Genomic DNA, 22,390 nt, shown 5'->3' with positions numbered 1-22,390 from the left:
AAGTGGAAATGATCTGGGTCAAGCTGAGAAACATTTTTGAAAGATCCACCATTTAATTTGATTTATATGCTTGATTATTTTTCTTGTGGGACTTTCTGTATGTTCTGATCAAATTCCCCTATAAAATTAAATCCATTACCATAGGGCCGTACACACTTTTCTCAGTGAGTGGACGTCTTCAGAAAGGCAGGTAGCCTGAGTTAGTAAAGCTATACCTACTAAGATTTTAGAGAACTCATTTAGTTGGAAAATGGTAAGGCAAGTGAGTCTGCTAATGACAGGCAGGGTCCGCTGACATTCTTGGTACTAATTAGCTCTCTAAAAGGATATATGTAAAACACTAGTTCTCGGCATCCCCAGTCTGGACAGCCAGTTATTGCACTGTATTGAATGCCAGCCATTTGACTAGAGGCATCTGCATCTGGGAAAATATAGCACTGGGAAAAAAATATAAACATCAAGAAGCCATTGAATAAATATGTTTATAAGGTCAACTGATGCAGCACAGAGAAACAATTCAGCAAATCCCCATTTCATCAAGGAAGAATGAGTCTGCCAATTTGAAGCCTGGAGTCTCTAAGAAAAATAGTCACATGGAAAATCACTACTTATTAGAAAAACCAGTTTAGTTCAGTTCTGTTTACTTAATTCCATAATCCACCATCTCTTTGATGTATTGAAACTAGACCCAATTGCCAAGAAGTAGCTGATAATCAAAATTAGTAAGGGGCCTGGAAATATTTTTTTAGTTATATAAATCAGAAGATTGTACACTGTGCACAAATGACAACAATAACTTATAGCATAGTTATGAATGACATAATTTAGGATGTTCTCTGGAATGAGAATTGATGAGGATAAACTGCTGGGATTTTCCACTCATGACTTCTCATGGCTCAGATGAGTTTCTCCTGTTGGGAGTTTCCTTTCATACTCACTAGGGCAAAGGAATTGCCTCGGGTTACTGAACAGCACATTCTTTACCCAACGTATATTTCATAACTTAATTTCTTATTTATACTGTATCTACACTCTGTGATGATAGAAACAGAATAAACAGGGTGGAATAAGAAATAAGAAATTTGTGATTCCTTTACGAACTTGACATTGAAATGAGTGTCTGAATTGCTTATATGGAGAAATGCTCCCGTTCTACAAAGAGCCTAGACAGTTTTAGGGGGGAGTGGACCTGGAAACAAATACTATTATTTTTTAACAGCATAGATTAGTTAGCCTAATGTCCATTTACTGGTATGCATTTTCCCACGGGAAGAAGTAGTTCTGCATTCTAAAAATACAATTGGAGGGGAGTGTAAGATAGATTCTGATTCCTTAACTCTGCTAGAAGTGTTCCTACTGACTAGTCCTTTTTCTTTTTCCCCTAAGAAGAGCTTTTGGGAGTGCTTGACAGAATCAATTAAAACACTGTTTTCTGGTGTCTTTACTGCCTAATATAGCATTAGCACTGGAAGAATAAAATCCCAAGAACCATTTTCATTTTTATTGAACCATTTTCTCATTTCTGACAGTTCCTTCCTTGATCCTAATGGTCCCGCATTCTTTTAATTTATAATTTAGGAATGCTAAATTGAGGGCCATAAATTTTAACTCTGTATCTTTTCCCATTTTTTTTGACTGGCAGTTTATACCGTAATCAGTCATTTGTCTCAGTCTGGACAGATTCTCTGCATGTCAACTCTGCTCACAAAAGTGATTTAAAATTGCTTTTGAACTTTGGGGTGGAGGCCACACACAAATATGGCCCTGAAGAGCATTTTCCATGGTTTCAATTCCCAAATGGTATTCAAATCTGTGAGTCACTCTCCCAGGCACTCACCTACTCTTTCACCTTTGCTCAGTTTACAAATGTTTGTTTTTGTTTAGTCTGACCTTCTGGGCAGAATGCAAAACTGCCTCATTCAATTTCTCTGAGCCTGCTTTTACATGGTCTTATCTTCTAGACCACTTGCTTTGTCTGTGCGGTTGGCCTGTGTGTGCATTTTATGGAGTTTTTCTGCAGCCAAGACAACCCCAAATAACTGGCTGAGATCCTGCCAATAAGAGTAATAAGCATGGCAAATACGCAAAAAATCTCTGTGACTGTATTGGGGAGCCCTCTACTCAGTTTTTACTTAAGTAATTTACGCGTGATTGGGAAACTGTTGGCTGACATATCCACCTGTGTCCAGGCCTTGCTGTGCATTCCCTGGACTAGAATTTGGGCTCCTGTTTCTCAAAGAGTCTGTGTGGGGAGGGGTGACTCTGGAGTAGAGTCCCATGACCTGCCACACTGAAAGGTGCAGAGCTGGGCTTCGCACGGAGGGTGGAGCCTTGGCTCACTTTACAATTCTTCTGAGAGGTCGAGGGCTTCTACTTTTAGTTTAAGGTGAAGAAAGTTGGACAGATTATGGCTACTAGGTACTACAAATGCTTATAAGGTGTAAGAACTCTATTGTTTTCTATGAACCTTTTACTTTCTAAAGTTTGAATCTTTGTGTCTTTAATTGAGTATCTCCCAGCTGAACAGCACGTGATCCAACCAGTGTTTTATTTCCATGGCTTTCACAAAGCCTTGGAGGTGGGCATGTTGAATTAAATCAAATGTGCCAATCAACAAAAACGACTGTTTAGTTTTCTTTATTGTGTTATCCCAGGTATTAACTTTTTGATAGCACTTATAGGTATGTTTTCTAAAATTCTAAAGGAACCTGGCAGGTATTACTAAAGGAAAAAGAATGTCAATGACACTTGTTATCGATGGTAAAGCAGACTTACTCAGGACCATCGTGATAGCTACAGAGACCACTGTGAAGCAGTGTTACAATGGGGGATTTATAGCTAAGAAGCAGTGTGCGAGGTCACTGGATGGAAAATTACTCAGAGGAAATATTGGGGATAAGTAAGGGGATTTCAGCAAAACCAGCCTGACAGACTGTTTTGCTCAAGACAAGCCAGAGTGAACAGACCTCACATGGGGGATGATGGAGTATGAGGAGTCTGATCAGATATTGAGCATGATCAGATATTGAGGAAGGATGGGAGGAGTTCTGGTTAAACTGCTTTAGCAGGGTTCTTGTTAAAACTGGATTTTATAAGAAAGCACACATATGGGCCTAAAAGAAGGTTCAGGAAGCTGAATAAAGTTTGAATCTTTGTGAGGACTCCCTCATACAGAACTGTAACGTCTGGAGAATTATTCTGCATTTCATGTATCTTTACCTGCATATAGTTCATTACATACAATTAAATAATTCAGCTATCTTTTAGTTTTAACTGGAAGTCATTTTTTTTAAAGATTTTATTGGGGAAGAGGAACAGGACTTTATTGGGGAACAGTGTGTACTTCCAGGACTTTTTTCCAAGTCAAGTTGTTGTCCTTTCAATCTTAGTTGTGGAGGGTGCCATTCAGCTTCAAGTTGTTGTCCTTTCAGTCTTAGTTGTGGAGGGCGCAGCTCAGCTCCAGGGCCAGTTGCCATTGCTATTTGCAGGGGGCACAACCCACCATCCCTTGCAGGAGTCGAACCGGCAACCTTGTGGTTGACAGGATGCCCTCCAATCAACTGAGCCATTCGGGAGCTCAGCGGCAGCTCAGCTCAAGAACCCATGTTCAATCTTAGTTGCAGGGGGCGCTGCCCACCATCCCTTGAGGGACTTGAGGAGTTGAACCGGCAACCTTGTGGTTGAGAGCCCACGGGCCCATGTGGGAATGGAACCGGCAGCCTTCAGAGTTAGGAGCATGGAGCTCCAACTGCCTGAGTCACCGGGCCGGCCCGGAAGTCATTTTTGTAAAAAGGATGTTCACTTTCCATCCAGGTATGCTTTCATGGATAACCACCCATCATAGATTAATACCTACTCTTGAGTTTTTCTACTTCCAGTCATAAGGGTTTAAAAACAATTACTTACTTGATAGCACGTTGAGCCTAAAAAATAGCGCTGAAATATGCCATTTCTTGGTGTTCATTAGAAACTATTTTAATATCCCTCAGCACTCTTTCTTTACAAGATTCCCCTGAATCTGAATGAATGCACAAGGTAGACAAATACACTAGGTAAATTTAGAAACTTTCATTGAAAATAAAATCATATGGCACCATGGAAGTAGCACCCTCCACTAAGTACTTACAGTCTGTGAAAGTGGCAGCACATCAGACAGTAATGTCCTCCTTGACTTCTTCCAAAGTGTATTTGGAGTTTCTAAAGAAAGTTCACCATCCGTGTTGCTAGCAGTGGGCACTAACAACATGAGATCATGGGCCACACGACTGATGACCCACGACTGAAGAACCTGCACACTCAGGTAAACTGTCTCGTCTTGGCATTTATTGTCACGGCATTGCCAAAACGTCAGGGTAAACAGGATCAAATATATGGTAATGGAAGGAGAACTGACTCTGGGTGGTGCACACACAATATGATATATAGATGATGTATTACAGAATTGTACACTTGAAATCTGTATAACTTTACGAACCATTGTCACCCTAGTAAGCTTTAATTGAAAAATAAAAAAGTCAGTCAGTCTGGTCCCCTGGACGTCAGCTGAATGATGCATTACTTTATGAAAGTGAATAGACAACTTTAGATTTCACATTATATTCATAATAAATTAGTGATTGAAAGACTATCTTCAAAATCAAATATTTTCTATTCTTTTATTAAAAAACGAGGAGTTTGTATGATTGGTTGCTCAAAATATTTTATACTTACTTCACTAAAGATAGAGCAGACTACACTGAGCTCAAGATACATATTTTTCACAAATTTACATATCAGAAATTGAGAAAGTTCTTTCCATCAACAGTTTGTAATTATAATCCTATCTTGCACATGGCATATTAGCAAAAACTACAGTCATTGGTAACTTGGAGTTGATTACATATAGTATGTTTTACTGTAAAGACAGAATAATACATTTTAAATTATTACAGAAATAAATCACCAACTAAATGGGCTTTGATATGAAATATAGGGTATATTAGCCAGGGAATCCTAAAAATAGGTGATAGGAAACTACTTGGGCATTCTAAACTTTTTTGTGGAGCATTTCAAACATCTCTACTGTAGTCTACAAGGATCTCTCTGGTTCCTATACCCTCTCATTTTAACAGTGTCTATTATGTCAGATTTCACATATATGGGAAACTGTGAGACAGAGTTAGGGCTATCAATCATAGCACCTCTTCACATAAGGTGTTTTGGCTGAATCATTCATCTTAGCAAACTCAATAAGCTTCTCCAAGATTTTGAACTAAACAAGCAGAAATACGATCTTGGGATAACATAGATATGTCTTCCTTGCCACTGACAGATGCATTTTAGAGACACATAAATTCAAGAGGTGGTCTCATTTGCATAAGGACTTTAGGGTCCATGCTAGAGTGGAGAAAGGACCTGGTTAGAAAAATCAAAAACTCACTTGATAAAATTCTGTGTTTATAGCAATTTTCAGGAAAAGATCCTGGGAAAATCATGACCTACTATAAGAGAAATATTGGTGCGGGAGAAGGATTGCATTATCACTTTGGATATCATTAAAGTAACAGAATCCTGCAAATTATAAAAGCAGTTTGGGCAAGACTTCTGGTACTGCATCTGATTGAAGCCCCAATACTAGTAATGCACAAGTAAAACAAAAAATCAAAGCAACATCAACAAAAAAATGTTGCCTGGTATTTGTATTTTTTAATGGAACACCTGTCATTAAAAAAAAAAAAAAAAAATCAAGGAAAACTTCTCAGAAAAAGATATTATGAAACATAACACATAAAGAGGTAAAAGTAAAATCATATATACGTTACTTAATAATTTGAATTATGATAATGAAGTATGAAACAGATTAGAACATATCCATATTTTTTATGTCATACCTTCCTTAGTAGGTATTCCAGTAACTGCCTCTGGCGGCTGTTCTCATCTGGCGTTTGTTTGTTTGCTTCTATAGTTTTTATGTATTTTCACCCTCCCTGTTGTTTGATGGGTTGATTTTTCCTTGCTTTCTTCCAATAATGTAGACAGGCTCACAAACTACACAGATGCTCCTGTTCTCTCTGGAATTCTGCTAGACTAAGACCAACCCCACACTAGGAGGTGCCCAGTGACTGGTGTTCACAAATAAAATGTGGATAGAAGTGAGGCAGTAAAGAGTGGGTGGGAAAACACTACACCCTCTCTTCCCTCATCTACTGGCTAGACACAGAGAGATTCCCAGGAGCAACTCTGAGCACCTAGGGTTTCAGAGAGTAGCAGTGTAGAAATAACCATGGCCTCTGATTCTAAAGAAAGTTGTCTGCTGAACATTTACTAATTCTAATGCTGAACATTGCATTAGAATTTACTATGTGGAAAAAAAAATTGATTTATTTAGGACAATGAAGCTTGGAAGGTAGCTGATGTAATAGTAGCTTACTCCCACTGTATTACAACCAATGATTTTAGGAAAGGCAAAAATTGCTATTAGTTTAAATTTTGGTAAACATTTATTTCCTGAGATGCCACTTTTAAAAGATGTTGTTTTTTTGATGTAACAATGAAATGTGCATAGGCCTAGATTAACTTAGGGGTTTTTTGATAAAGTGACATCTTGATGTATAAACAAAAAGCTTTTAGACACTTGAACTACAACTCAGAAGTTTACATATAATCACTTCCCATAATTTCATGTATTAACACTTAGCTCCTCCTTCTCAAACTCAGAAATGTATGTTATAAGGGTGTAAAAAAAAAAAAAAAAGTAACCATGTGAGGTGATGGATATGTGAACTAACTTGATTGTGGTAATCATTTCAAAATGTATACGTATATTAAATAACCACTTGTACACATTAAACTTATGCAATTTTTCTTTGTCAAGTACATGTCAGTAAAGCTGGAAAAAAATCAGATAGTGAAACAATTTGAAGTCACATAATTGTTCTGAAAATTTGAAGTCAGATAATTAAATCCAACGTTTTTATTTTTTCACACTTATTGAGATATAATTGACAAATAAAATTATAATAAATTTAAAATGCACACCATGATAATCTACGTATGCATTGTGAAAGGATTTTCATCACTGAGTTAATTAACACATCTATCACCTTATATATATGAGGTCTGACAATTAAGTTTGTGAACTTGTTGCACTGGTGTTGCTAACCTTTTCTTGATCAGAGGGATTATTCATTATGAATTTGTACCAACTGGATAAACAGTTAACCAAGTTTACTATTTGGAAGTGCTAAAAAGGCTATGTGAAAAAGTTAGATGACCTGAACTTTTCACCAACAATTCATGGCTCTTGCATCACGACAATGCACCAGCTTACACTGCACTGTCTGCGAGGGAGGTTTTAGCCAGTAAACAAATAACTGTATTGGAACACCCTCCCTACTCACCTGATCTGGCCTCTGATTACTTCTTTCTGTACCCGAAGATAAAAGAATTACTGAAGGAAATACTGAAAGGAAGACACTTTTATGACATTCAGGACATCAAGGGTAATATGACGACAGCTCTGATGGCCATTCCAGAAAAAGAGTTCCAAAATTGTTTAGAAGGATGGACTAGGTGCTGGAGTCAGTGCGTAGCTTCCCAAGGGGAGTACTAGAAGGATGGACTAGGTGCTGGAGTCAGTGCGTAGCTTCCCAAGGGGAGTACTTCAAATGTGACCTTAGTGTTATTCAACAGTGAGGTATGTAGCACTTTTTCTAGGATGAGTTTACGAATGTAATTGTCAGACCTTGGACCTTTTTTTTGTTTTTTTTGGTGAGAATACTTAAGATCTACTCTTTTAGCAAATTTCAGTTGCATAATACAGTATTATCAACTATAGTCACCATGTTACACAATCGATCCTCAAGGTTTATTAATCTTATAACTGAAAATTTGTACCCTTTCACCAGCCTCTTCCTATTTTCCCTACACCACAGCCCTCTGGCAATGACCATTTTATTCTTTGTTTCTGAGTTCAACATTTTTCCCCCCCAGATATCTTAAATAAGTAAAACCATGCAGTATTTGCGTTCTTTGTCAGCTGATTTCATTTAGCATAATGCCCTCCAGGTTCATCTTTGTTGTTGAAAATGGCAGAGTTTCTTTTCCTTAAGTCTGCATAATACTCCATAGAATGTAGATCACGTTTTGTCATCCATTCATCTATTGAGGGACCCTTAGTTTGTTTCAATATCTTGGCTATTGGGAATAATGCTACAACGAATGTGGTGGTACAGATATCCCTTTGAGATAGTGATTTTATTTCCTTTGATTGTACACCCAGTAGTGGATTTGCTGAATCATATGGTAGTTCTATTCATAATTTCTTGAGAAACCTCCATTTCACGTGGTGCAGCACATTGATTAATTTGGAAATGATAAACCATCCTAGCACCCCTGGAGTAAATCCCAGTTGATCATGGTGTATGAGCTTTTTACTGTACTGTGGAATTGCTTAGTTAATATTTTACCAACCAGTTTTATATTGTCATATGTTTTGACATTACTAATTAATGTCCTTTCATTTCCACTTGAAGAACTCCCTTAAACATTTTTTGTAAGGCCAGTCTATGTAGTGATGAACTCCTTCATTTTTAAATTTCTTTTTGTTTGGGAAACTCTCCTTCAATTCCGAAGGACAACATTGCCTGGTAAAGTATTCTTGGTTGGCAGTTTTATTCTTTTAGTACTTTGAGTATATCATCCCACTCTTTTCTGGCTGGTCAGGTTTCTGTTGAACAATCTGCTAGTTGTTTTATAAGTAAATCATTTATCTCTGTTTCATAAAGATTAGATTTAGAGATTTTACTTTTTATTTTTATTCTTTTTCTTTCTTTTCTATATTTTTATTATTATTTTTAAAAATATGTGTCCCTATTTCTTTATCTTCCTTGACTTTCTGTGTTAGTTTCTGCACATTAGACAAAACAGCCATCTCTCCCAATCTTGACATACTGTTATCATATAGGAGATGAACCCCATTGATCTGCGAGGTCCAAGCTCCTGGTTGCTACATAAACCTTTTTGACTGTTCATGCTTCTTTCTTTATTCTTAGTGACTCATAATAGTAGAGTATGTGCCAAAACAGGCAGTTTCCCTAAAAGGGAGGACCACAGTCTGCACCTAGATGCAAGCTGATTAGAAACTGGACCCTCACTCAGTACCTGGGAAAATATGCACTCCAGCCCCTTCCAGGAAAAGACTGGGAGGTCGGCATTTTGGGCTGTTCCCTCTGTGCTGAACTCTGAGCAGATTGCTATGTACCTATTAAGAACTATTTATTCATTCGCTATAGTTTGATGGTATTTCTGAATGTAAGCCCCACTGCCTTGCAGAGCTAAGTGATTTGGCGGGCCTGCCCTAAGGTGTCAGCCATAAAAGTTGGGGTACTAAAATGTGTGGTCCAAACCCTTTGCTCCTTGGGGGTAGCTGGGAGGTGATGGTTTCTTCCCAGTTGTATAGCACTGTGCTGAGTGTGGGGTTGTTTGTGGCGAGAATATGTCTCAGTCTCCGCTATCCATTCTGCTGTGGGTATTTTCTCAATCGCCTGACGTGTAGGACTCACTCAGCTCATTTCTGAATTTCGTTCAAAGGGAATTGATTCACATGTAATTACACCTTCAGTGCATCCTTTGGAGGAGGGAGCCTCCTGTGTCACCATCTTGGTCAGAGTCCCAAAATGTAAATCCATTGTTTTGAGTCATTTGACTCTGTGAGAGGGAGTTTGTATTCCCCGTCTGCAATACTGGATAGTTAAAATTTAGAAAATTATTCTGAAAGTAAAATGAGATGGTAAATATAAAATGGCAAGCACAGTGCTCAATAAATAAATTCCATTTAATAAGTTTACCTGCTTGATTTGAAGCAGCATCTCTCTCAAAGGGTTAAATACAAGTAAGTATAAAAGCAATATTTCAGGCTTTAATCATGTAGTCCATTTTCTTTCTGGTAGCACTATTAAAATCTATTCAATTTTACAATTATTAATTATGATTATTTTCATCTGGCTTTTGTTTATGTCAGTGACCTGATTAATTTGGAGATGCACAGAGATGCAATTTCTTTTAACATGTCTCCAAACAAGAGGAAGAAACCCAGAGTGCTTGGGACACAGTGTATGTTTTGTAGTATATAAAGATAATAATTCAATCTGTGACCTTTCCAAAGTCTGGCATTTGTTCCCCAATCCATGTTTAAACAATGCTTCCTACCTATCATGTAATTTAGAATTAAGAAAACTTCAAAGTTTTAGTGCTCACAATTCACCAAATAGGCTTTTCTGCCTGCCTGCAGACTGTCCTCCTTCCCATCCATCTCTCACATTGCTGAAAGAAATATCTGCTAATCTCCATTTAAATTATATCAACATGTGCTTTTGAGTCACAGATATGTTTTTCTCCTTCAGGATAATTTCCGGTCATTTTATCGTAACATCAAATGCTATTGAGAATGTTGTCCACCAATGTTCAGTATGTTGTCCACCTACTAATGTCAGTCCCCTGGTTACTTGAAGCTTGATTTGCTCTTTTAAAGGTTTGATATTGACCAAAATATACTGGAACTTTTAAGGGCCAAATGTTAAGAAGAAACTACAGAACACGACGCTTGAGAAAGCTCCAGGAATTCCAACATATAACATTCTTGGATTCCTGGAATTCCATAACAAGGAAAGTGATATAAGTTAAAAAAAAAAAAAGGAACCAAGAAGTCCAGAAAGGATGTGAGTGAAGTATTTTAGTGAGGAACCAAAATAAATGTATAAGAGCATATCATATATTTTGAAAATTTTTATAATCCAAAAGACCAACACGTCTGTCCCAAAAATCAATGTACAGGTTGTTTTATTTTTCTTTATAGATTTTCTAGTAATAGTAAGCCATTGAATGAAAATTTGCTAGAATTTGCTTAAGGAAACTTTCAACTTACTAATGCTTCTGCCTTCACTCTAGAACTATGGGTACAAAACCATGCTGTTATACAGTATTTTTAATCTTTGCCCATGCTATCATAATAATTCAACAGAACATATAATAAATAGCTTCTTGTACAGTGTGAGTGAAGTCAATTGGTTGTTCATCTGCATATCAGAGGTCTAAAATATATTTGTTGCATATCCCATGTGTTAGGTTTCTCTCCTTGAACTTACCTATTGTCTGAACAATGTACAGAAGCTCTCACTCAATCAGAAAGACAGTCTGACCAGGATACAAGCAGAACTGTTTATAGTCAAGGCCAAATATCTACTGTTATCATTACATGCAATTTATAAGTGATCGTATGAATCATTTCAGTTTTTTAGAAATATTTCTCTGTTATTATTTTCTGTTCTATTTCAATTTTTCACCATGAACAGAAGATATTGATACATACTTCGCTATCTTTAAAAATTTTCACAGGTTTTAATGTTTTAAAATGTATTTTTGTTTTGTTTTCTACAGAGACATACTTAATTTCCCTAACAAACTAATTTTTTATAAATCTCATTGTACCTTTTTCTCTCTATTCCTTACTTCTAGTAACTCTTTGAGTTGTGAATTTGCATGTTATAATATGGACTTGTCTCAGTGGCAAGTTCCCAAAATCACTTGGATTTGAACACTTTTATTTACTGTTGCTTTACCAGTGTGCATATTTTAATGAAAGGGAAGCTGTTGTAATCAATTTTAAGCATGTCTCCAACAATGTAAATTATTTTTTATTATTTCTCCATAAATATGTTCAATAACATATGTATTAAGTTAAATAAGGAATATTGGTGACATAAACATATTTATGGAGAAATAGTTCTTTATTGGGAATAAAGAAATGAATAAGATATAATAGTTTCCCCAGACTAAAGTCATCAGAGTTTCCAGAATGTGTCATCAGAAGGGGTACTAGGGAACAGACTGCTGGATCCCCTGATGAGGAGATGCAGCTGAGAGTTCAGAGAGAGCAAGTTGAACATTGAAGAAGACAAATCTAAATGGAATCTGCAGGTCAAATTACCCAGAGAACCAAAATTCAGAGGGAACTCCAGAAATATACAGAGGGTTCACCTAAAGGTTTCAGCTGAATAGTGAACAGCACTTACATAATATTAACTACACATACTGAGGGAAGAATCACCCCCAAAAGATTAGAGGGAACATTGTCTGACAAGGTCAAAAATAATATCTGTTCCCATTCAAGGTCAAAAATAATACCTTTTCCCACCAACCAGACTGAAAAACCTCAAGCATTATGGGATGTGATATGATGTACAGGCATGCCTTTTTTTATTGCACTTTGTTTTATTGAACTTCACAGCTGTTCCATTTATTTACAAATTAAAGGCAACCCCCCCGCCCCCAGCAAAACAATTACAACCTGCTTTTTTGTGGTCATCTGGAACCAAATCACAATACTTCCAAGGTATGCCTGTGAACACATAGCCCTTGCCTCAGTAGGTTGGAAAAATTAGGCCTAGACTGAGGGCTGCTCCACACCTGCCTAAATCTTAAAAGAAAGACCTGAAAAGATCAACCTATTCTGAAGTAAGTAACTTAACTACAGCCCATAACAAAGCTCAGTGATAGTTATAGGAAAACAAAATGTCTAGTACCCACTAAGGTAAAACTTATTGTAGCTGATATGCAATTAAAAATTACAAGGCAAGCAAAGCAGTAAATAAATCTGACTCACACTCAAGATAATAATAAATCAATTGAAACTGTCCCAGACTTGACTTAGATTTTATAATTAGCATTCAAGGACATTAAATATTTATTAAAATTTTATCGCAAAGTTACAAAGATATTCAGGAAAAAAAAGAGTTGTCACAATACATTTGTATTAATCCTTTATATTTGACTGCTCATTTGAAAAGTATTTCAAAGTTAAATTTTTAGAACATGAGACACATTAATATATCTTTATTACTTATATTTTAACATGCAGTTTTATACTTGATAATTCAGTTTTCAATCTGATTCTTGTTGCGCAGATAACTTTTTCTTTTTATCTACCTATCTATCATCTAGCTCTCTATATCTTTGGGATTTAACTTTAGTTTGCATAAATTTGATATTCTGATAATTTTGGGGTAAACTTTTCATGCTGTGGTTATTTTTCCACTGATACTTCTCTGAAGTCAATAATCACATACATTCTTTGGTTTCAGGAGATCATCCTGTCTTTTGGCTTTGGAAATTTCTTCATTTGTCTATTTTCTTTGTCTATTATGGAATTATTAAATGGAAAATAGAGCTCTCTGATTGATCTTCCATATTTTCTAAACTTTAATATAGCATTTTCTAACATGTTATGTTTTGTTCTCTGTTTTGAAAATATTTTCAACTTTCTCTTCCAAGACTTCTTCTTTTTAAAAATGTTTTATTTTAGCATTGATAATTATTTGTCATAAATTGTCACTTTTATGATTGTTCTATTGTATACTAACTTTTTCTTTGTCTAGGCTGATATATTCATGATTGTCTAGAAAGTGTACAAACATGAAATTTTAAATTCTCACAAGTCTGGGTGGGAAGACCATTTTTCAATCATAGATTAGAGAAAGTACTGGTCACGGTCAAACTGACTTGGTTATCTATCAAAGTAGAAAAGATGAAACATGTTTAGACTCTGCAAATACGATCTGCCTGGAAAAGGGGGGAGGAGATCTCATGTTCCTGATCACAGACGATCCATTAGCAAGCATTACACAAGTGCTTGGACCATGTATCATCACCCTTGCCCTATTGTTCCACCTGAATGTGAAATGATACTGCGAATATTAACTTCCAACTATTCTCATGGGTCAGATTAGTCACCGTCCCTAATATCTTCTCCTGCAGGTCTGTGATTAACACATTACATAGATAAATGAATGTTAACAAATAAATGAATAATGCAATTGGATTCATTATTTTCTACCATTTGAAATGTTGTCTTTTGACTCTTAGAAAATAGTGCAGCTTTAATTATATTGTTTACATAGGGAGACACAAAAGCATGCCAAATAATAACAGTTATTGACTATTTGTGTATTGTTAACATTGCTTGTGACACACTTTTGTCCAGAGATATGTATCAGGAAGCATTTATGCATTGTAAAAGAGTAAGACTGCTATTAAGAATGAGATGCTCCTGAAAAAAGGCTATGAGAAGACACGTTATAGCAGCTCAATAGTTTATGGTGTGTAACTGCTCAGAATATGTCATGAACATGTTTCAAATATCTGTGGATGCATCATGATAGATATGAGAATTTCAATTTTGAGGCGTAGTCACAAAGGACAAGTAATAGAAACATCTCCATCAAGAAGTAAAGTTCAACCTGCTAAAATAGGGACAAGGGAATATATGGTTTCTATACGTGATGAATGCTTGGTGGACGTAAGAGTGAGGACAATTTCCAGTCACCATATGATATTAACACCAATTGACAGAAGAATATTTGCAACCGACAGGTCAAATTGACTTGTGGGGCACAGAGCCCATGCACCTACAAGAAAACATATACCTATGAATGTCCTCATTATTATTACAGGAGAAAGTTATATATTGTATAACTTGCTGTTTAAAATTGTATGTTAGCTTGTGTGATAAGAGATGGAGTGATACTTCCTTTAGTATCCAATGAGTAATTCAAGACTGGTGAGTGAAGAGCTGTCTCTCAAAGATTTACCTAAAATCAGTAGCAATGTAGAATCCATACATCGGACATTTGTTTTCCCAAAACAAGATGTGATTGGTGTAATAAAATATAAATAATCTTATGAATTGTGCTTTATGTAACTCTAATCTATTAACTGGTATACGATTTGACCTAAGATTTTCAATCTGTAAACATGCAACACTCCCTGAAATTCAATGAAACCAATTTTTTTTTCTTCTGGTTACTCTTCCCATAGGGAGTTCCTTGTTCTAACTCTAAACTGGATACATTTATTTTAGTTCTTCATTGGTGATGGTGTAATATTTTATTAGGTTTTCATTAAAAAGTCGAAACTAATATAAAATAATATAAATCTATATTTCACCACACAAATATTATCACTTTCCTTATAAAATTTATTTTTATGACATTATTTATAAAAATGCACTGTCTCTTACAAAAGTTGTCATTATTTTTTGTACTGAAGAAAACTACAAAATATTTAAAATATATAGAAAACCCAGAAATGAATTAATAGCCCTTGTGTAGCCATCAGCCAAATTAGTGAACATTGATATTTTATCATGTTTATTTCAACTATTTATTTAAAAAATACGTATTATTTGTGATATAGCTATAGCAATCCTTAACCCTTTTTCTTTCATTCCCTACAACAAACCTAGGAATAATATATATCTTTTGTTATGTAGAATTATTCTTTTGCATTAGATTCTGGTACTGATAATTTGGGGAATCTTCTTGTATTTTCCTTTGGGTCCCTACATTAACTCCTTAATTTAAAATATTTCCTTAATTAATAATACATAGAGATAATAGTTCTTTATTTCTCCTTTGTTAAATTAGATTGCTTTTTCCATTAAATAGAATCTTACATCCTACATGTTTGAGAATTATCTGAAGAACTTTTACAAAAAGTTGCCTTTCCATTACACATGTTCAAAGTGTTGTCTTGAACAAGTACCATTGTCCTATGTCAGATTTAATAGATTTTCCTCATCGCCCCCTGGTGAATGTTTGGCTGAAACAAGTTTTCCTTCCAGCTGTTAATCCAACACTGATGAAAACTCAAACCAAATTGACAACCTAATAGAAACAGAGATAGATGGTGAAATTCTCATGTCTTCTTTCTCTGCAAAAGTGACTGATAAAAAATATATAGGCTTCCTTTGGAGTTAAAGGAGACATGATTTGGTGTTTTATTTCCCAGGGGTCAGCATGTTATGGGCTAGATTTTTTTTTTTTCCCCTTTAAGGGACTCTATCCTATTTATGAATAATACCTTTAGAAACCCCAGCCTTCATTTGATATAAAAATAAAGGCAGCACAGTTACAGAAAGGTTATGCGTGTGTCACAGAAATCTGCTGGCCTATATTCTATCCCTTTAAAATCGGCACTGGTTGAATGAACATCACTCATCCAACTTTATCCCACACTACAAATGTATTAAGAGCTTATTACCAAGCCTAATTCCCAATTCTCAGCTACATTCTGAGAAACAGAAAAGGAAAGTTTCGTCACAGTTACTAGCTTCATTTCCTCCAAAATTGTGGAATACTAAACACTGATGATTGTTCTTCTTTTCCCCAGTGATACATGATATATCTGCCTACTTGACTGCTTGTGTGTTTCTATTAAGCCTGGATAAATTGTTTACTTAAAACTATTAACACCAGAATATTTTGAGACTATGTAATATTTTTAGCAAGTGCTTGTCATTTATCATTTAACATTTCTTTCAAAGATCTTTTAGCAATTGGAGTTATATGAGAAATTATTTCCAAAAATTAATGTACATCTCTTCCAATATAAGATACCTTTCAGGTGAGTTTTCTGGACTCATTTGTTTTATCAGCCTGCACTAAAGTGTACTTTGTCAGTATAGCAAAGTTTTTTATTTATTGAGAAATAAAGTTTGTGGCATAAATATATCATCAGAGCAGGAGAGAATTAATAAATGAAAGGAATCACATTTAATTTATTTAAATTAAGAGGTAAGAATACCTAATTTAGGTTCAGAAATAAACAGCAATAGATATATTTAAGAAAAACATTTCAGGCTTTTACTGAAATTGTAAGACTGTAACAAGCCCACCATTGATTAAAAGAAAGATTTTTACAAAGCTATACATTATAAAAATCTATTCCAATCTTTCTCCACTGAATTTTCATGAGACTTTGAACGTTTATTATAATAGTCTTCATGTTGTATCATGGCTATTTATAGCTAAATACCACATTAATGTCTTACTTATTTTCTATTTACAACCAAAGCTTATGTAAGGAAGAGCCAGCTAAGTAACTACCTAAGCCATCACCTGTTAAGGTGTACCAAACAATTTCTAGAATAAATTAGAAGTATTATCCGAGCTAACTCAACTCACCCATATGTCACCCCTGTCATAAGAGCAAAGTGTACTCGTGTATTGGTTTTGTTCCTGCACAGTCTTTGAGGGGCCAACACCAACTATCTGATTTGTATTTTGCTACAAACAAATGCTAATTAAAGGTTGTGGTTACAGGCAAAGCCATCAAAATTAAAAAAAAAAAAAATTATATATATAATCAGCCCCTTGTGTGTAACAAGTAAATTCTAAAAGGAATCAGCACTTGTTGCTGCATCTACTGAAAGAATGAAGACGACTGCCAGCAATCAGACTGTCGGTATTCCAGAAAAAAAATCAACCTCATTCTGTAGGGCCACACAGTTATTGTAAAGGCGCCCAGAGGACTTCAGTCACATTAATGGAGAACTCATTCTCCTTGGAAAGAGAAAGAAGCTCCAGGTTGACAAATGACGGGCAATTAGAAAGGCTATGGTTACGACATTCTGTAGTCAGAATGTGGATGATGGGAGGTTACACTGGGCTTCCTTCACAAGATGGCGTCTGCATGTGCTCACTTCCCCATCAATGTCATTACTCGGGAAAACGGATCTCTTGTTCAAATCTGAAATTTCTTGGGTGAAAAAAAAACTGTATCTTCAGGGTTTAGACGAGACCAGATATTGCTCGTTCAGTATCTCAAGCTCAACAAGATGAGTTAAACCTTGAAGAAAATGACGCTGTACTTGTATCAAGTTCAGATGCTTTGATTCAGCAAGCCACAACAGTTAAAAATAAGGATATCAGAAAATTTTTGGATGGTAACTATGTTTTTAGGAAAAAAGCAGTTCAGCAGGCTGATGGACATAATATCTGAGTTGCCCAGCTATGGAAAAAACAAGATATCCCATGATTCCTAAGACCTCGGTGATATTTTAAAGATGCGATAACAGTCCTCTGTTGGGGAAAAAAAAACAGGAATTGATGTCTGTTGTTTGTTACAGTACTATTGATCAAGAATAAGTTATTAATTACTTAATTTAAAAATGTGTACACTTGTTCTTTCATTTACTAATATTATTGAATACACGTCCTCTTCTGGACACTTTTCAAGAATCGAGATGTCAGAAAACAAGAAATAACACTTGTAATTGGCTGGAAGCAAACATATGAGAAGCCTATTAAATATTTGAGAAACTATTAAATATTCACACTGTCTCATAGACATGGTCTGTCAGAAATAGATGTTTTCTGAGATAGTATCCTGGTATGTGGGAGGAGGAACTTATAGAAAAGATCAACTCCAGACTAAACCATTAAATACCAATCAACACACTAGGGAGCAGCCAGAGCCTAGATTTCAGAACATCCTTCATGGATGGATAGCCATAGAGGAGTATGAGCTACATAGAGAAGTAACTAGAAAAATGATGAATATAACTACTATGCAAAAAATAACACAAATTAAACTGAATAACCTACAATCACAATAAAATCTGACAACAAAAATATATCATCATGTCAAATTAAATATGTAAGTATTCTCAGTGAGAACAGATACGGTATATGTTAGAGAAAAATTAAGTGACAATACATAGTTTGAATATATAGATTGATTTTAAAGATTCAATAGATCATAAGAAGTATGCATACAGAGAAGTAATAAAGACCCGCAAAATTAGGCCAAAACAACTAAAGGAGGAAAATAATAGAAAATAGTATAGATGATTTGAAGTGATGGACAAAATTAAAACATCAACGTCTGAATAATGGCAGTTAAAAAAACAAGCAGGTTAAGCATTTAAACAAGTGTACCGAGAATGTAGAAAAATTTAAAGAAAAATCTTTTCCAGGGAACAGATCTTTTATATAACTTATAAAATTGAATGACTGAAAAGCATTGTGGCTGCCATGACTTTTCATCCTGTTGGATAATTAATGTGCATTTAAATATAAATCAAACATTTTATTCTTTCATAGATATATTTCAGAGTGCAAGAAATGGAATTACAGTGGCAGTAGACATAGCACATGCATGTTCTGATTATTTGCATATAATTTTTGAAATATGAACATATTCAGCTTATTGTGCATGCATTTTTTAATCTGAAATGAATTGATCAGATGTTAGAGGGAAGAACTCATTTTCCTTTTAGAGACCATTATTTTTCTTTCAAATGGGTGCCAATTTGCCTTGAATAAGAAGATTACATTGACAGACATAGAGGCAGGAGTTTTCTATTCAGCCAGAAGAAAAATGGCGGATTGTGAGGATGGATTCCAATGCTAGTATTGATGGAAAACTCTAAATGATGTTAAATTGCATGTCGTTTTGATACCTACCATAAGTGCCTGGTGACAAATTTCAAAACAATTTTTGGCATATACTGTAAAGCAGAAGTAAAGGTTTTGTGCTTTGTTTTTGTTTTTTTTTTTAATTGTTTTTGCTTCTAAAACAATCTAGTTGGTTTTTTTAAATTTCTTCCAAAATTGTTTTGCATTTTTTAACCATACAGATCCTACAGGAATGTATTTTTTAGATTTACATCTGAATATTTGATGTTTTTGGTGTTATTTTAAATGGTCTTTTTTTTTTAAACTTGCCATTTACAGTTGCCTGTTGTGTTTATAGAATCAATAGGTCCTGCATATTGACGTCGTATTCTGTGAAAATGCTGAACTTATTTATCAGATTTAGTAATGTTTGAATAGATTATTTGAGGTTTTCTATGTAGGCAATCCTGTGGTCTGTGAATAGAGGTAATTTTATGTCTTTCTTTGTGATATTCATATGATTTTTCTTCCTTTTTGCTAAGATGAGTTTTCAGAGGAATGATATGTCTATGTTTTTGTCTGGGGTCAGGATAATGTTAGTCTCTTTAAATTAGTTGGCCAATGTCCTCTTCTATTTTTGAAACTTTTGATAACAATGGATATTATTTCTTTCTTAAATATTTAATGGCATTCACCAGAGAAGCTATGTGGACATGGGCATTTCTTTGTAGGTGTACAGATATCTATCTATCTATCTATCTATCTATCTATCTATCTATCTATCTATCTATCTATCTATCTATATATTTTTTTTTAATAATAAATTTCCAACCATTATATGCATTTGTATTTAAACTGTGATTCTTATAGACAGAATATAGTCAGGACCTATTTTTTTATGCAATTTAGTATAACTAGATTACTTACTCTTCGTGGAGTTTTTTAAATGGTTAGATTAAAATCTATCTTGAGAGTCATATACTATTGATTCCACTTTTTTCTTTTTCCCTCTTTTTATAGATCTTTCGTGATTATCTTTATATTTTCTTTATGTAGTTTCACCATATACTTCTATAATGTATCAAAGTGTAGATTTAAAGAATACAACACTTCTTCACATGTAATATATATGTCTTATACCAGCATATTCCCAATTTTTTCTTTCCATCTTTTGTGCTATTGCTGCTATACATTTACTTTTCATATGTTTCACACAACACATTGGTACTATTTTTGTTTTAACCATCTAATCTTCATTTGAAGGTGTTGAAAATTAGACAAATGTATTTTATATTCATCTTTATTTAACCACTGATCATCATTTCTTCTTGGAAATTCACATTGCTCTTTGATTTTTAATTTCTTCTGCCTAATGTACTTCTTTTAAGCTTGTTGTAGGGCAGATCTTGGCAATGGGTTTTCTCAGTTTTAGTTTGCCTGAAAAAAAGTCAGTTTTTGTATTTTTCGTGACATATATTTTCACTATACCTAGAATTTGGCATTGGCAGTGATTTGATTGTTCTTTCAGCATTTTGGAGTGTTAATGCATTATTTTATGACTTAAACATTATTCCTTTTTATGGATTATGTCATTTATTCTCAAGCTGCTTTGGGATTTTCTGTTAATCTTTAATATACAATAATGTGAGTGTGATGTGTATACGTGTATATGTGTATCTTGATATTTATTCTCTTTTCATCTAGCTTCATCTAGCTTCCTCAATCCATGGTTGGATTTCATTTATTATTTTTGGAAATGGCTTAACCTTATGTGTTCTAATTTTTTTTCTACTTCATTTCTCTTCTGCTTCTAGGATTCCATTTACTAGTATGTCAAGTTGTTTGAAATTTCTCCATATTTTATAGAAACTCTATTTTGTTAATTTGCATATTATCATTTTTATAGTATTTTTTCCTTGGCATTTCAGTGGGTAACCTCTATTTATCTTTCTTCACTGATTCTTCAGCTGTGTCAAGTCTACTGATCAATCCATCAAAGGAACTTTGGATCTCTACTACCCTTCTTACTTTTCCATGTGAATTCTTCTTACTGTTTCTGTTTCTCTGTGAAATTTCCCAACTGTTCTTCCATGTCCAACACGTCTTCTACAATAGCACATTATTCATAGTTATTTTAAATTCCCTGCCTGTTCCTAGATCATATCTGAGTGTGGTATTTTTACTTTGTATTTATAACTGGAAATGTGTATGCATATTATGATAGTACATTAGTGGGGGGAGTTGAATTAAACTATTCAAGAATTGAATACAGTGTGAATTTTGTTATTTCAATGCACTTGGCTTCAAAGTCCGCCATTGTTACCTGGTCCTTAGGGTGGTATCTGGTTTGCTGAAGAATTTTTCTTAATGACCCTTCCCTGCTTTAGACTTTCTCGACATGCCTATCCCTCAAAACAGGTCTCTCTGTATGCATTTTCTTCTCTCGAGCAGTAGACTGCTGGGGCTTGCTAGCCTGGTAATGATGAAGGATTTTCTATTATCCTGTCTCCTAGGGGGCCACTATGTTCCTGGGTCTCAGTGGTCTCAGAATGGTCTGAGTGACCCCTCACCCTCACCCACCCCACCCCTGCCCATTGAAAGACGAACTCAATTTTTGGAGACCTGAAATGGTTCTTTGCTCTCCCTATCCCATAGTAAAGCACGTTCTCATCTTTCCCCTTTTCCAATCTGCTATGTGTCTTCACATGTGCCCAGCGGGCAATAGAGCTGCCCATCCCACCATGGATTAATACTTCCTTTCCTTTCTACTGAATAATGGCAGTACACCATTGGTACACCAATGGTAGTACACTGGGAATACACCAAATGCAATGATTTCTCCCATCTTCAGCACCATCCCCAAGGTTTCTCATGATCACCCTAGAAAAGAGCCTGTGAAAAGACTTAGCTTCTCTTGTGTATGCAACTCCCAAGGGTTCTGTGCTTTCATTCTGACTCACACTTAGCATTTGCCACTTTGTTAACGAATTACACTGTTTCTTTACTCACTTTGCTCACACTATATGTTAATGAAGCACTTACTCCACACCAACCAGGAGGCTAGAATCAGGGTATTCAATAATAAGTAAAACAAAGGCTTCCGATTTTAATACCAGCTTTTCTCAATCTTGTCTTCATGTTAGAGCTTTTGGGTGTTAATCTAAAAACTGAAAGCCAAA

The sequence above is a fragment of the Rhinolophus ferrumequinum genome, chromosome 19, assembly GCF_004115265.2.
Source record: "Rhinolophus ferrumequinum isolate MPI-CBG mRhiFer1 chromosome 19, mRhiFer1_v1.p, whole genome shotgun sequence".
Classification (NCBI taxonomy): Eukaryota; Metazoa; Chordata; class Mammalia; order Chiroptera; family Rhinolophidae; genus Rhinolophus; species Rhinolophus ferrumequinum.
This window is presented reverse-complemented; position numbering follows the sequence as displayed.